At 38.8% G+C, this 17,492-nt stretch overlaps 1 protein-coding gene across 2 annotated transcripts in view; it reads right to left on the reverse strand.

Annotated features, from left to right (window-relative positions):
* LOC138049406 (kinesin-like protein KIF26B) overlaps positions 1-16,998 on the reverse strand; it is a 70,946-nt gene extending 53,948 nt beyond the window's left edge. The window contains exons 1-2 of one of the 2 annotated variants that reach the window (XM_068895659.1): positions 16,881-16,998; positions 16,099-16,143 (exon numbers count right to left, since the gene is read on the reverse strand). The gene's annotated coding sequence lies outside the window, so the exon portion shown is untranslated. Of the gene's footprint in view, positions 1-10,895; positions 11,248-16,098; positions 16,144-16,880 lie in introns of those variants that run through there. The other variant, XM_068895662.1, reaches the window with a different exon arrangement.
* Positions 16,999-17,492: the final 494 nt, after the last annotated feature.

Genomic DNA, 17,492 nt, shown 5'->3' on the forward strand with positions numbered 1-17,492 from the left:
GAAAAAACAGTTGCAACGTCTGGTCGTTAAACTACGCTATATCGCTAATATTAAAGCCTGCGGTTAAGGCCACAGGACAATTTGGACACTATCTCAGTTTTTAAAGACAAAACAACAAAATTGATATTCTTCATGTACTTTAGACAAAGACGGTATCATTTAACAGGAGGAAAACTTTTCGGTAAAGGACAATGCATTTTTCAGTTGGGGAAGCGAATCGTAAATGCAATTGCCACCTCCAAAGAAAGCGCTAGCCTGTGATATCCTACTGCACAACCACAAATTGTAGAATGCAGAGACAATTTCCCGGAACCCCTTTACTGACAATTTCGCCACTCCCAATCATCGACTTGAACGCCAAGAACGGGTCAAATTTCCCCAAGCTAGTTTTTAAACGAGATTAATTGACTCCAGAGGTTTTTCTTAAACGTTATCGGCTTTCTTTCTCGGCCATACCGCCCTTCGTTCGCCATGGTTCACACAACACAGGCGCGGGATATCGCCGACACATCTAAAACCAAAGATTCTTTTAATCCCTTTAAGTTGTTTCGGAGACGATTTCCGGTGTTGAGAGTATCCGAAATCAGCCCCTTTGCGGTATAATTGCATGTTATTTTTCTAAAGGGTGCAAAAAGATAAAAGGTTTTGCCGTCGTATTCAAGAACAGCAACCGAATTGAAAGCGGATTAGAGATGTATTGATCGATGATGACATGGGAAAATAGAAAAAAAGGCATTATAACATTCCGACTACTAGTTCGAATGTTTTACAACTTATGCAAGAAACTAGGAAGAAATAAGACAGTTGACGACAATTGTCCCACGAGCTATACTGCTGCGGCTGAATTTTTAAAGGGCTGCATGGATGGTTTCACTTTGTTCCGGAAAATTATTGTTAAAAGTGCTGTCCTTAAGAAACCGCTCCAAGAAGAAGCACTCGGATTTTCTTCCGAGTATTCTCAAGTCACCATCGAAAAATTAATCCCTTTGTTCGTTTGCCGAAGTCAAAATTCGGCATCTCGTTCCATACAACAACCAAAACCGAATGAAACATCATAAGCGAAATGGTGTGATATTATAGAACTTCAACTGGCAAGAAAGACAGCTTGAAGCGCCTTCTATGCCAGTTGAACCGCGCGCATGTGGAGTCAATTGTGTTTTGCGTTTTACAACAAAACAAGGTTAGCTTGAAAAGCGTGCAGCTCGACTGACATGAAAAGCACCAGAGAATTGCGGAACCCACGGTCTCTTAGCCCATCGAAACACAACCGAATTGATATAGAGTATGTTCGCTCTTGTGACCAGCAACCACATTGGTATACTAAAACAAAAGGAAGTATCATCATAAAAACAGAGTTCAATTCCCAAAACAATATTTCACTCCTCTAGCTACGTAGAATGCGAGGTGACTTTTTGACGAAAGCGTTTCACTCCAACATGGTCCGCCTTTCTGTCTAAAGAAAGACCCCACCCGTCAAGTACCGTTACATGTTCGCCCACATTCGATCACGTTCGGTTTTACCTCTGTTGGCCACCCACGTTAAATCTAAAACCTTTGCAAAAAAAGTCATTGCCTACTTACGTTTGTTGGTGGTTTTTTTTTCTGCGTGACAATCCATTATTGTTATTTCCTTTCGACAAATTCACTAAGTCGTATTCTTTAGAGGAAGTTTATATTGGCTCCGAAATGACTGAACAACCTTTTTTGCAAGAATATAAAGGTTTAAACTAGCGAAATTTAATACTTACGATAAAAACAATGAACTTTGCTTCAATCGTTCAAGAAATGCTGGATTTTGCCTTTTCCTGACAAAAATGGCTTACAAGAAGATAGCGGATTAAAATTGATATCAGATACTTATCAACGGTTTGAAAAAAAATACAAAACATATGCATAAGAAAAATAGACATTCTCTTATTACAGAATGCGTCAATCCGCACAAGAACAAAACAAAAACAACACATTGTCATATTCACTTAAAGTCCAGTTCCCATCCCAAACATTTTTGTCGAACATATCGTGTCACCAGAGTTACGAGTAAAAGGACCGGTCCTTTTTGCAAAAATGCAATGGACCGGAACGAGGACGTACCATTTTCCAGAGAAAAAGTCGAGAATATTTCGCTAGATGAAACGGTACTATATTTCATCAACTGAGCGAGGTTCTGGTATCAGCAAGCTGCAGCACTATTCTGGGTACAGTGAAAGCGAGAACTGAAATCATGTCCCAAATGTTTGCCCGGATTTATACAATCTCTTCCAAGGGCATCATTACCCATATCTTTTTTCTTTCCAAAATGATGCGCACATATTTTACTAATTTGCCGCAAAATTGATGTTAGATTTGGTTAATTTTTCGATTGTCTAGTGACCTTCTATATGTGCCAAATTCAGTTGGAAATAGTTCTTTTCCTTCAATGATCATGTTAATTGACACAATGACGAACTTTATAATTAAACAGCCACAGCTTAAATATTTGATCAGTAGAGATTTGCTGAAGCAAAGGCGTATAAAAAACCAGGAAAGATTTATTGTTGCTCGACGTTTCGGGGCCATCATGACTCCATTATCAAGAGAATAGTTAAATAGGATGCAAATAAGGGGACTGTGCAATAATTATCAGGAAGGGGGGGTCCTAAAATGAGCTTCACCAAAGGAAAAATTAGATAGGTCCCCCCCTCCAGCAGCGTCAAGATTAGCTGTGACCCCCCCCCCCCCCCCCCATCACGTTCTCTCAAAATTATGATGTTCCCCCCCTCTCTAACCCGTACCTTTAGATATTGAAAAACTTGAGAACAGATACCAATATCTTTTATCCGACACTGACCCTGCTTGTGCAGGAAGGTTTCTCCGAGAGGATTACAAGCCAGCTCCCCATGATGACAGCAACATCAGACGTTGCAAACAAGAGGCAAATGATATCCAGGACAAGCTTAATGCTGTCGTAACCAAGTTAGAAAAACACTGAAGACTGGCCTCAGCTGTTTACACAATTTTAATGCTGAACAACGTCATTCAATAAAGTCTCAAGTCGGTTTAAACGTTCTGCATCTTGTAGAAGACCTGGATAGGGTGATGGCTAAATATAAAGCGACATTTCCTATTGGTGCCAAATCTAAAGCATCCAAATCAAGAAAAAAGAAGGAACAGAAGAAAAAAAGGGAGAAGAAGAGGATTGCTGCCTCAGAAAGCCGTAGGACCCGAACCTGTATAATTTTTCGGTCTTTGGGAGGTGAACCCATTGATGACAACTATGAAACAGAAGTATGTGGAATTCCTTAGCTAGAAACTGTAGACCTAGAAACCCTCTCGCTGTTTAAATCAAGAACAGGCCTGGCATGTCTGCGGGACCTCTTAAATGCTAAATGTTTTATTGGCAAAGCTCACAACGTGGTTTGTGACTTCTGTGCATGAGCGATTGTTTCAATCTATCATATGTTGACATTCTAAATAAGTTAAAGCATGTGTTTATGTTGATGCAATATTTAGACATTATGAATAGTCAAAGGCGTGGCATCTGTCTATTTGGAAAATGTTTATTTATTCATTATCGAATTTGTGAAATTTAGTTAAGACCCCCCTCAACTTACTTGAGAAATCTAATGTAGAGCCCCCCCCTCCTTTCCATTATTTTAACTTAAGGCCCCCCCCTCTGGTTTTAGGCCCCCCCCTCCTGATAATTATTGCACAGTCCCTAAGGTAAGGTACAAGATAAGCAAAAATTACAATAAACGGCCTAAACAAACACCTTGGCGCGGATGGAATCCGTGTTGGTTTACGCATGCGAATGTATAACATTTCTTTAACGAGGCAATCAAATTTGCCGCTACATTTCGTGATGGTGTGAAAGCTTAAATATGCTTGCCAAATACCAAAACTTTTGGTTCAACAAAGTGTCCTGTAGTTTCCAAACCGTTCGGCTGAGTCTGCACATACGAACAAGAGCGGCTTGCGGCGTGCGCCCACTATAAATGTGCGCAAGCCAAATTTTATTCACTGTAAAGTTTGTAAATTCTTATAAACGTCTAGTTTGCTAACAAATAGGGATTTGACGACGGCGACGAAAACGCATTAAAAGACGACATGAAATATCAATGGTCAAAAACGCACATTTTTTTTAGGATACATCCGATCGTCCACATTATAGGACGTGAACGAGATGAAATAATCGCGAACCACTTACGATACTGCAAAGTTATATTTTGAGGTGACGTTCTCTTTGTCGTCGCAGTCGTAGATCTAAAAGCGCACCTAAACCCAAATATTTTTTGTTCCTAATATAAATCTCCCCATCCAAAGCAAACATATGTCAGCATTGTTACGCAGAATTTCGCTTTGTCTGTGCCGTGCAAGCCACGAAAACGTGGCAGAATTAGCAGTAATTTGGACGCACGATCGTGATGCGAGAGGCATGGGTACCGGGTCTATTCTCGATTTGACGTCACAAACTGCTTTTCATTCCTGTTTGGTAGGCATTAGATTCCATCCACCAAAACCACCCTGGCAGAGAGAGAGACTTCGTGACGCCTTGTACATAGTACTTCGTGTCAAGCCACCTTCACATTACCATTTAGAATATCTATACAGAAAGTATCCCAAACATTCATAAATGCTAACCGTACTAATTAGGACTAAAGAAGAGTTTCTAGGCCTAAGGTTAGCTTTTATGAATGTTTGGGATACTTTCCGGTATAGATATTCTAAATGTTAATGTCGTCACGAAGTCTCTATCTCTCCTTGCCAAGGGTGGTTTTGGTGGATGGAATCTAACGCTGACCTTCCTGTTTTCAAAGAAATTTTGCACTGCAAAGCAGTTTGTGACGTAAAATCAAGACTAGACCCATGCCTCTCACATCACGGTCGTGGCTCCAAATTACTGCCAGTTTTTTGCCCGGCAGATAAAAAGCATAATTTTGAGGTAACAATCGTCAAAAAATGTTTGCTTTACGTGGATAGATCAATTGTAGACTAAAAATATTTGTGTTTAGGTGCACTTTAAAGTTTCCAAAAGGAGACAAAAAGGTACGGCCATTTAAGCGGCAAGTGGCGATCAAAGATGACAAGATGCTACCTGAGATGCACCCTAAACGACCTCGTAAAAACGGTATTATCATGTTTCAGACACCTACGCTTTGTCAAAAGACCTCAAAAGACCACGCGAGCACACTTTCGTAATATCGTCATTCTCAGCAGTGTTCAATTTTCTCGACAAAAACGAGCGAAGAATATTGACAGGTTGTCTTTGTTCCTTTGCAGACAATATTTCAAAGTTGGTCCCAGGAAGCAATTTAATGCTTTCACAATAAGAATCATCGTCAAAGAACTCATTGACTCTTTGAGAAAATGCTTAAATTCGTAACTAAAAAATTGGTCTAAATGCAGTTATTAAAATTACCTCGATCACGGAAAAAACAATTTTTCTCAAATACTCTCAAGAAGACCGTACGTACTGGTCATAAATTCGTAGTTTCTAAAACTACAGTCCGCGATTTATTAAAAGCAAAAAATACAAACCGTTTCTCGACTCCTATCTAAACATAAGCCGAAGCATAATTTTCCAAATCGAAAAATAGGAATTGTCATAAATTAAACCCAGAAGCTCACAATGATAAATGACTTTTCTCCGCTGTTTAAAAGTATCCCTCCATGGTATTTTCGTTTTACATTTTTTTTCTTAACATTTATTTATTGAATATTCGTTCACAGTACCTTAGAATTAAAGAAAGATCCTCTATTTGTTCAGAATCATCACATACTAGACCCATAATAGTATAAGCTTTGAAGGCGATTTGTAATACAAAACAGCAACGGGGCCCGACTGAAGACTTTTTCAGATTTTCCATACGGTTAACGTTTTTACAAATCCTACCTTAAACAATTTAGTTTAATGCACTTTGTACTGTCTGAATTTACAGAGAGAAGCCAGGACAAATTAAATTACTTAAATGAATGAAGTTACCCTGTTAACTTCAACTAAGTCGCCGGACAAATTGATGGTTTCTGGAATAATAGCTGTCGAGCGATTTTTAATAAAAAAGTTTCTTTCAAAATAGCAAAGGCGCGAATGAAATGACTTGAAACAAAACATACCTTTGATAATGACGGCAATAAATGAAGTTTTTTTTCAAGTATTTATGCTGTTATTAAGTAAACCTTCACTTCGGTCCAGAGTTGTCCCGTTTGATACGGAAGTCACAGAAACACAAGGGCGATTTTCGTTCCTGTATGCACAGAGAAATTATTACAATCTTGCTTTCGATAAAGCTATAAGAATCTAAAATTATCCAGACGGGAACATCTCTGGCGCCAAGGGCGGTCTAACAGGGCTCGAGTCAGTGCAGTGTCTAAATTTTATTACGGTAGTTATGCTTTTACCATAATATCTTCGGGGCTCAATTAAACGGGGAACAATTTGGTCTATTTGACAGTTTCTGTTGACAGGTAAATTGAAAAGGAAGATAACACTTAACGAACTAAACAATTGTTAAAAAAAAACGCTTTTGTTAGAATTTTTTTCACTGTTAAAGAGAAACCGCAGATAAGGACATTCATTGAGGTTAAACTAAACGAGAGCGGGAATATATAAGGATACAGCGAAGTCCGTGTTGGTGATAACAAATTAAATTTGGATCAATAATTTGAACTTTTGAAATTGACTCAAAGAGCAAGGTCAGATTCATTGATGCGATTACAAATGAAAATTAAATGCAAGGAGAAAAAGCATCTTTGCATGAAACAAGGAAGGACAAGTGAAGTACTTCGAAATTTTTAGACATAAAATTAACTACTGGTAAGTAAAACTGAGCGATTGACAAGTTGTGTTTTGAAAATCCATTTGGTCTACTTGCGAGCCAAGAGTTTCTTTTTTATTAGAAGCTTGGAAAGGTCTCCCAAAGGAAACACTTTTCAATTAAATGCGTCTTTCCCTTTCGAAGTAGTTGCGACTTTTTATAACAATAAAAGGGATGTGATATCACAGCTTTTCAACATACTTCCCTCCTTTTCTGAAGTGTTTCACAATTTTCAATGATAATGACGTTAATTTTTTGGCCGAATAAGCTTTTAAGAAAATATTCTCCAATCAATCTCGGTTTATAAACCACTCACTCACTCGGAAAACCTTTTGCAAATGAATTACTTTTCATACTATAACTCAGATAGTACGATTTATGATTTTCCAAACCAAAAATAACACGAGCTTTCCAAAATAAGAAAATATCCCAATTTCTAATATCAATTCTTTGATAAAACAAAAACCTTAATGTCATCATACATTTTTGCTTTCTTTTTAAATTCTTATTATTTTAATCTCCATGGTTTTGTTGGCAGCTGTCCTCCAAAACACGTAATACGCTTACGTACGCAGCTATTATTTCTCCTCAAGAAATTCATTATATACTTCTAAAATAATTAGGAGTACGGAGAAAATATACCCTTTTGAAAAAAACCTGTCTCACATGTCAATGGTACAACTTCTAGCATTCTTGGATGTATTGGGGGGGTAATTTACCGAATTGTGAAGACGCGAATCATTAGACAATTTGGAACTCGCAGATTGCCCTCATCCAGAACATCAGATCCTATTTTAAAAACTGTTTCTTAAAACAATTCCTCATTAAAAGGAGTCACCGTAATGTTGTTTTAAACTCTTTTGTGCCGGGTGTTTGCATCTAGAACTTCAAAGCGGTTCTTATGCGACCGTAGTTACTACAAACTACTAGCATTCTTCGACTTACTGAACCAACCTCCGTAGGCGAAACTGGAAGGCCAACGCCGTTGGCTTTCCAGTTTCAAGAGTTAATTAACCCAGGTTCGTTTTAACGAATCAAGAAATCAGTCAGTGTTGGTTCTGAGGGCTTTGGGCGCGGTAGAGTTCAACTAAAGAATGCGTAATGCATTATGTATGATTAACTTCTTATCAGCGATAAAAAAAGAAAAAAAGGAGAAAGTTGCGAGTTAGATGATCAAGATCATATGAGAATCTATCTTCAATTCAATCTTAAATAACTCCTTGCATTGCACACAAACGAGTTACAAGTCTGAAGAGGGAATAAAAAATTAATGATACACTTTTCGAGACTTGCATTGCAACCGCAGACATAGATACAGCGTCTCATTCGCGTTAGAACTATTCCCCGCATAGCAGAGGCGAAGAAATACTAATAAAGATGTCTTGCAGAGATCTGAGTTCACTGCAAGGAAATTGTAGGACCGCATAGACCGTATTCATAAATGGCGACCTAGAAATTATTCTTTTGTCTTTGGAGCAAAAATTCTTTTGAATTTTGCTCGTGCTAACGACGCTATATTGTTTTAACGAAAACCGCTGGTCAGCAACTGAAGGCCTTGAACAAGGATCGAGCACACGCGTTTACGGGAAGCTGATGTTAAAACCAATCAACACTCAAAGCAACCATGCGTAGCGGGGCGGCGTCTTGCGCGGGAAAATGTGGTTTGACTTCTGATTCAAAATTTAATGACTATCTTTTAATTAGTAAGCAAGGCAAATGATTTTTAATCGCTGTGGTGGCCAGTTTGGATTCTGTTGTTCTGGCCACAGTTGTTCAAAAGGAGAGATCACGTTATCTAGTCTACAAGTCACTTTCCAGAGTTAACAATAGAGCGGTTTTCAATTCTGTGTCGAAAGTAATTAGCGAATTGCTTTGGTTTATAATTACTTCACTCAGTGATTGGTTCAAAGTTCTCGCGCCACTTTTTCAACCAATCAGAAGTGAAACCAAAATCGAGCCTTTGAAAACTAAGAACTGAGGTTTACATTATGAGATATTCAGGGCGCGAATGCAGACATGTTGTGGGCATAAGTTGGGTTTTGATTTCATAAGTTCAAACCAAGTTGATATTTGCATGCTTATCAGCTGGTGATTAACTGATCTAAGTTAAAGGAAAAGACAAATAATTTATTAGTATGGTTTGAAAAGGTTTAAACCGGCCAAACGAAATTTATAACCATTGACAACATGCATGCATTGTCCTCACCCCACCCTTCCCCCACAGCACTTCTGACGGGGGATCCTATAATAACCCTCAGAACAATATAATCCAAGGTGGTCGCCGTATCGGGAAACAGAGACGGGGATGGAAATATGATTGAAAAAAACATGAAAAAAATGGTAGACTCGCATTTGTATAACGTCGAATATAGCCACTGTCACTTTAAAAAATATAACGGGAATTTACATGATGATACGAGATGACGGCTAAACGAGTTCCAGAGCATTGATCAATCTAGCAGAAAAGAACTGAGACACTCAGCTCTGTGTCACGGAACGCTGCTACCAGGACAGATGGTACCGTTACGACCCTGTGAGCGAAGCAGTTCGTGACTGCAGGTGACCAGAAATAAAGGCAATTGCAAACATAACAAGAAAGTGAACCATGCCATTGACATAAAAGATATAACAAAAATAAAGAAAACAACTTGTGTATGCAAAAATATCAAAGACGACGAAATGAAATGTAACTATTAAAGGACGCTGCATGTCCTTCGAGAACCGGACTGGACGTACAGTATGGTGACCGTGGTGGGCGAGAAAAAAGGATAATCTTGAATATCCTACCTGAATCAAAACGCCACGAACTGAAACTTTCCCTGAAGATAGCCTTTTCGTTTCTTGCGATAATGTTAAATTGGAAAGTTCCAAACTGAAATATTTCTCTTGTAATTCGAAAAAAGGTGAACGTCATGATCGCGAGCCCTTCGTCCGCGAATTTAGTCTTTGGTCCGCGAATCATGTAAGCCACCCCCCCCCCCCCCCCCCCCCCACCCCAAAAGAAAAAAACCTGTTAATTCCGATAATTTCTGTACGAACATGAAAATTGATTTCTTCTTTATTATCCTTGATATATCTCAGCTACAGTCGTATTGGATGCTGTTGTGAGTGTAGAATCTGCTTTTATCTTCCATTGACCGTCTCCAACACACGCTCCATTTCACTATGATCATAAGACCGTGTAGGTATTCTAGACATACTGAAGAAGGTAACCCGTTCATAAACATGTATAAAGAAGATTTTGAAAATATTCAGGTAAAGCAAAGACCTTTTCCATTTATCGAAGGCTTTTTTATTTCCCGGTGCGAGGTTTAACAGGGGCACCCAAGGTCAATTTTCGGAAATATCTGTTCAGATCTAGAATTTTCGGAACATTTGTTGCAAAATTTCTTGCTTGCCTGTCTGTCCTAGGATTTTCGAACATCTAAAAAATGGTATAATTGTCCAATTTTTAACGGATTCTTGCCCTAAAAAGGTCACCTAGAATTTTCGGGAGCCTTTTTTCTGGCTGAAATTTTCGAGAAGGTAAGTTTTGATCCCTATAATTTTCTGATCACCAGACTTTCAGCTAGGAAATCCGAACTATATTCTCGTTGGGCGCCCCTGCCGAGTGTTAAGTTCTCGGAGGTCATAAGTAACAAGTCGCAGACCAAGGACCCCTATGCGAAAATTGTTGATATTTTTCAAGAGTCGATAAAAGAAAAGTTTAAAACTCTGCAGCAAATTCGTTCATGTTCCCAACCGCAGAAATAAGTTTATCTGTAAATCCGTTCTGCAAAAAGGCACGTGTTCCCGTTGCCTTTTTTCTTTACACAAGCCAAGTATAAACATGACCATGTAAGTTACGGAGCCGCAAAAGTAGAGACTTTCTAGAAAGACAAATTAACGCACCCGTCAACAAACTTGAATTCCGCACAATCAACGATAGCAGGAAAGCCGAAATTTCGTCATGTGAAAGAAGAATAATCAAGAAATCATCGGATACGTGCACATTTGTTTTTGGTGGCCATGGTATTTTATAATTAGTTTAACGAGGAAATATAGCATCATGTTCGGAAAGGTCGCGGACCAAGGACGCCATACTGTATAGTAAAATCTACTTACGATTCGATAATTGCCTCCAGTTCAGCATATGTTGGATTCCTTCCAAGTCATACATTTCCTCCATTATATCCATCACCAAATATTCGTCGATTCGGTATATAACTTTTCAACAGATCAAACAGCTCCACTCCGGTAGATTTACGCCGGAAAAAATAATCGATCAGTAAACATCTCCCATTAAATAAGCGATTTCTTGATGAATGGATACTTGCAAATGCCCGTAAATTTTCGTTCTTTGATGTTGGTTTCCGAGAAACAAGTAATTTTTGAAACTACCGCCATCTTGTAAGTTGTCGGAAGACTACTAGTTCCAGTTTTACTCGTTCAGAATGAAACGCCTGGTAAATGTCGCCTTGGAAGGAACCTCGCTGGATACGATACACAAGAGAAGACAATGCAATACTAGTTAAAGGAAAACAGTGAAAATTTTAGTTGTTTTTACCGGCAAAAGTTGAACGGGAATTCATAATTTAGAATATATACTCAAGAGAGATCGTGGGAGCTGAGCCATAAACTACTGTACGCCTGTACGTTGAGAAGACAATTTTCTGTCGACATCACTGCTTTGACTTTAAAATACATTGTCGAAATGTGGAATTTTGGGCAAATTTGAAGTATTAAAAGGAAATGGTAGATGTTAACCGGCCAAGTATGGCGAATGAATGGAGAGTGTACTTTTTGGATGACATTGGGAAAGTCGAAAACACAAGGTAAGAAAACGCAAGGCGTAAAAAGCTAGCCATAAGTATGTATATCCTGTCCAATCTTTATACCTGAAGATATGTACATTCGTATAATCTTCGGAATTCAGAAAGAAATTTTTATATCCCTAGACCGAAAACTGAGTTTGGAAAAGGCAATCTGCACTACCGGGATATGTTCTATGAAACAGGATTCCCTCTGAAATGAGAAACTTGTCTAGTCTTAGGGAATCCAAAACCTTTTTACCGTGAGAAAGACCACTTTTATTGTGATAAGATTTCGTGTTTAAATAAAGATTGGTTGATTGAAAGTCACGCAGATGTAAAATGTGGAAAATTAGAAAATCCACACAATTATGAGAATTTAGAACCCGTGATGGTTTATTACTGATGACACTTGACGGATGAGTAGTTAAAATGCTTGGAGTTAATAGCTACTGCTATAAGCTGCGTTTAGCTACTCTAAAAGCCACGAGAAAACAAGTGTAACCAAAAAACTATGCGGAAAGAATGCAAAAAACAAAACAAAACAAACAAACAAACAGATAAACAACGCTTATCTCCTTATAGTCATCTTTATGACAGCAATTCGATTTTAATATCCCATAAGATCTTTTTCTTACCTCGAAAACTCTCAAAGCATATGCCAGCTTAGAAATGTTGTATTTCAAGTCATTTTTGAGCCGCTATTGCCTCAGATTTCACACGATTTCCGCTTGGCGGGGGAAAAACCAAGCTCAGTTGTTTTACATATTACAAACTCTCTCAGAAATGATCACGGAAAATTCTATTGTCGTCAAGCATAAATAAAGCGTGAAAATTTAATACACAAGCTCGTAAAAGCTTCTCTTATCGCGTAGTTCCTCTTTGTTTAGAAAATATCTCAAAGATCCCGCCGCGGTTTTAACATAGAAACATCCTGATCCAAACATGTTCAGCCGGCGGGCACATTGATTGATATCAATTAATTAATCTTCTTCATTGTCTTGTCGACTGACACCCACACAGTTGCAAGAGAACTTCTTCTTATATTTTTTTAAAATTCGTATGATCGCTACACAGCGACACTTCTTTGAGTGATTGACTACGTACTGACTTTAAGGCAGCCATCAACTCAAATCCTTATTTTAAAGTGGTGTTTTAGGCCAACATTTTGTTCGTTGCAAGACAACGACACACGAATCGATCTCTCATTTGATCACAATTCTTGTCGTTTGAATTCGACGTCGAACGCATATTTAGCTTTTGCATAGCTAGCTGCGACAGTTTGCAGCTGGTGAGCTCGCACTCTTTGTGGCAGTAGAAAGCTTGCATTTATTAGAAGAGGCGGAGAAGATGTCAAGTTCTTTCAGCGAAAAACCGAACGATGTCGACTTTTCCTGTAATAGGGAGCTTAAGCAATGACAACCGCGATAGCAACAAGAACGTCACAAATTTTCATATTTAGTGGGCAAAAACAATAGCTTTGCACGCTCTGCACGTGCGTTTTTCCACTTTTGTACATTTCTTTGCCGTCGTCAGCAAAACACCAACGTGAAATTGCGAAATTTGAGGTTTTATGAAGAACGTCGGCACTTGTTTGTTTGTTATTTATTTGTTCGAGCAGGTTGAAGTATTGGCAGCTATACAGCTGATGTTGACCTGCTATACCCACCCACCCATACACTCACGAAGGACAGCCACAACACCGGGAACTTCATCTCCTACTTGGGGATAAACTTCCATTTTCTCCCCTAAGTTACGTCCCGTTCCGACGAGTGTCTTTTTTGAGGAACTACCACACCCTTGTCATGTTAAAAAGGTTGAAATTGTCACGAAGTTATTGCAATAACTTAATATTTAGAGATGACATTCTCCGTGACCTCGCCGTTGTCGTTGTAGGGCGGAGCTTAAACGTTTTTTGAGACGCGGACGGCACCGGGAAGAGATCGTTTCGTAAGCCGGAATAGTGGTGTCTCCCGGATTTTCATAGTAATCATCTTTAATGGACAAAAGATACTAAGCAATGTAAATGTGGTTGTGTGAAGACAAGTTAAAAGGGAAAACAGCTCAGTTTGGTTGCCGTCCGCGTCTCAAAGCCGCGCGTGCTTAAGTTCCCTTAAGGTGATGTTACACGAGCCGATTTTTTAATCCATGTTACACCAGATACCTTTTAACGCAACTTTGTTGCGGCAACGGTATGTTACACGAGACGATTTTTAACGCCGATTTTTAATCCATGTTACACGAGACACCTTTTAACGCAACTTTGTTGCGGCAACGGTATGTTACACGAGACGATTTTTAACGCAACATTGCTCGCAACACTTGAACCCAGGCTCCTGCTCGACAAATATGGCGGACAATGAGTTAAGAAGACGGCGGCTGAAAATCATTCAGGTTCTGTTGTTAGTGGACGATTTGAAAGATGAAAAAGGAAGAAATCGGGAACGAATTATTTTGACAAGAAGTTGGATTAGACGGAGGGAGGAAAGAGGGGTATATCATCAGTTAATGAGAGAGTTAGCTCTTGAAGATTAACCCGCCTTCGCACGGTATTTTCGGATGGACAAAAACAAGTTTGATGATCTGGTTGGTCGCATTGCTGTTCATATAGAACAACTGGTCAGTTTCGCGAAAAATGATACACTATTCTAGACCCAAACGCTCTGATTTAAATGCCCTATGCTAGTGTAAACTGCTTGAAAACCATACCCTTCACAGCGGAACATACCTGTATAGCCCATACATGGCACAACCCCCCACCCCCCCCCCCCCGGGCCGCTGTTACACTTGGCAAATTTTATTGCAACTTATCTCGCAATTTTATTGGGACAAAGGCTCTCACATTGCGAAACGAATTGCTTAATGAGTGTTACACCAGGCAACGTTTCTTGCAACTTGTCGCGTTTTTGATGATCATATGAGGTTAAAGTGAACATTTTCATTGGCTGGTGCCGCAAAGCGTTGCGCAATGATTGAAAAATTCGTTGCAACTTGTCTCGCAACGTTTTTGGCCGTTGCAAGGTATGTTTCGTGGAATGTTTCGTACAAATTGTCTCGTCATGGTGTAGCGAGACAAGTTGCACACGAAAATTGCACAAAGACAAGTTGTGCTAAAGCCTTCTGTTATTAAACATACTCAATTCAACTGAAGTGACATATAACCTGTTTCAATTCCTCACCACTCAAAAAGTCACTCTCTCGCTCAGGCGTGAGATTCATCCCGGGGTTTCCTAGAGCAAAATCGGTTTCCAAATATGGCGATAGACTTTGATTATTAAATGTTTTAAGCAAGAGCCGATACAACGTAGATTTGATTTTAGTGGTGTACTATATTTCGATTATTAAAATCCTTTCCATCTGCCAGTAATCGCACTCGCTCACGAGACGCTGAAATATACACTGGCATAAATTTATTGTGTTAGCACAATCGCTACCCACATCTGAGAAAACTGTGTGCTTTGCTGCCTTGCTTAATAGCGAATTACGAGGAATTAAACAAAAAATAGCTTATCAAAAAAAATGTGGCCTTCTCGAAGACTGCACTGCGAAACTTCTCAACGGGCTCTGTGTTTGACGAATTTTGTTACCAAAAACAAACATAATTTCGCCTGAAGAGAGCCTTAAGGGCTCGATTCCCAAACGTATCGCTCCGAAAACTCGTCGGATTTGCGAAACTGCGATCTGCTCATAAGTAAAGTGGGGTATTTTGGAAAAAAAAATCGGAAAGATCGCTTTAAAATAAATTATAAGGAAATTCTGATAAACACGTAACCGGAAGATTTCAGGATTTTTAAAAAGAACACGCCAGTTGTCCCCGAGGGATATGGTTGCAAACCTTAATCAAATGTTGCTCTCATTCCTTGAAGTTCCTCAGTTAAAAGTTTTTCACATATTCTTAATCATTTAGTTTTATCGGAAAATCTTCGCATTAGAGATGACAACTTTAAGTCTTTTATCTTGGATAGTTTTCTGAAGATTTAACTCTTGAATCAGCAATTTAAGACTGACGAAATCTAAATATGGTGATTAACGTCATACAATATTAATACCATGCACCAAGGTCCGCAACGCGTATTGAGAAATCTCAGAAGTGCACTATTAAAATGTAATATCATGTAAGCTAAGTCGAATTTCTCAATGTAATTATTAAATAAAGCCATCTGGCCTCTATGAAGGAACTCGTGTGCTAGGTGGTGTAAATTCCTTCATATATTTTCGGTAAAATTTGTCATCCAAAGGAAAATATTAGCATTATTTTTCATAAAGCAAATCGGCTTATCTCACCAAATCGGTATTACCACGATCAACATAATCAAACGTTATTGCAAATAAAGCTCGTTGCTTGCAATAAATCAAGACTTTGGTTTGCCAAAAATTAGAAGATACTTAGCTGATATGCGATAAGACTGAATTTAAAAGATCAAAAATGAAATTGGCCACTCGGGGCAGATCAAAAAACCGCCAAATATTTGCCACGGAAGGGAAAACACCCAGACAATAAAAATGATGAAGCGTACCTCAGAATGTTCTCTTTCATAGCGCCGAAGAAGTAGGCATGCTTCCTGCAAATTGAAAAATAAAAAAACCGCTGAGATCAGATTTACCTTCAACTGACTGCTTTCGTAAAATTCGCGTGTTCAAAGCACACGTGTTATGTTTAGCAACAGGTTTAAAAGATTGCAAATGGATGTCTAATTATTTAAACTCGCCCGCGGATCTGGATTACTTAAAAGTGATCCTTGAACAAAGGCAGATGGCAGAATTCCCTCAAGGAGCGAGATAAATCGATTTTAGCTTCAGATTTCCTGTCCATCGTTGAGTTAAAATGCACGAGGCGTGCTCTTCAAATCCCAATCTCTCTCTAAAAATGCTTTGGGGCATTTTCAAGCATTCTTGCTATATGCAAATGTGATGAAACACAAATGAATGAAAAAGTCTCCGAATTTGACACATGCTAAAGACATTTCCCTTTTAGCTGCCTGTTTCTTGCTTTCAAGAACCCATTTGACTTTCAATTGTTGAGCAAACAATATTCCACGTAAAGCTGAGAATGAATAGTTCACAGTAGAATGATGTAAGTCTGTGTTTAAAGGCTCTAGTGACAAGGCCTGATTTTGTTAGAAGTACAATATTGAATTATCTGCAGTTTTCGGTTGAATAGAAACTTTATGAGGATTATAGGCAAGTAAGGTCAATATTATTTAAACGAAAACCAATTTCAGAGGAGATGGAACTCGATCTTGTGACATACGAGAAAGAAGACTCCCCGTCGATTCACAGCACCTGCTGGTATACTCACTTTTTTTCCTCTTTGCTTAGATTCAGCATAAACTGTTGAAAAGACTTGTGGCTTGTCCAATGTGATAAAATTCCTTGTTAATAGCGACGAGTTACAAATCCCAGCGCCGTTAGTTAAAATTGAAAAGAGAGAACTTCTTATAACAATCCTACGATGTCACCATACGCGCGGCAAGGAATAATAGAACCTTTGTTATCAAATTATGTTCACAACCGGAGAATAATTACGATATACAAAACAAAAACTACGAATTGACAAGGATTAGTTTACAAATACGTGAGATAGGCGCCGGATCAAGGCTTCCTTCATCAACGGATAATCATTTGGAGTTTTAAGTGCTTTCCGATGCAATAAAGATAAAAGACTCGGATAAAAGCACAACAACTTCTATAAAGAAGCTGGGATTTGGCTTTGCGTGCTCGATCGCGCCATTTTATAGCTCACTTGCGCCTCAATTCATAGCTCTCCGCTTTGAAATCGCCGGGAATATTTTTATGCAATAGTTACTTCTATTTTCGACCGCTGTGAGTAAATTATTTCGAGAGTTCGGAAACAGATAACAATCCAATAAACAGAAAATAGCCTTACGATTGGTCAATGATTCGACGTGGC

The sequence above is a fragment of the Montipora capricornis genome, chromosome 5 (genome assembly GCF_036669925.1).
Source record: "Montipora capricornis isolate CH-2021 chromosome 5, ASM3666992v2, whole genome shotgun sequence".
Taxonomy (NCBI): domain Eukaryota; kingdom Metazoa; phylum Cnidaria; class Anthozoa; order Scleractinia; family Acroporidae; genus Montipora; species Montipora capricornis.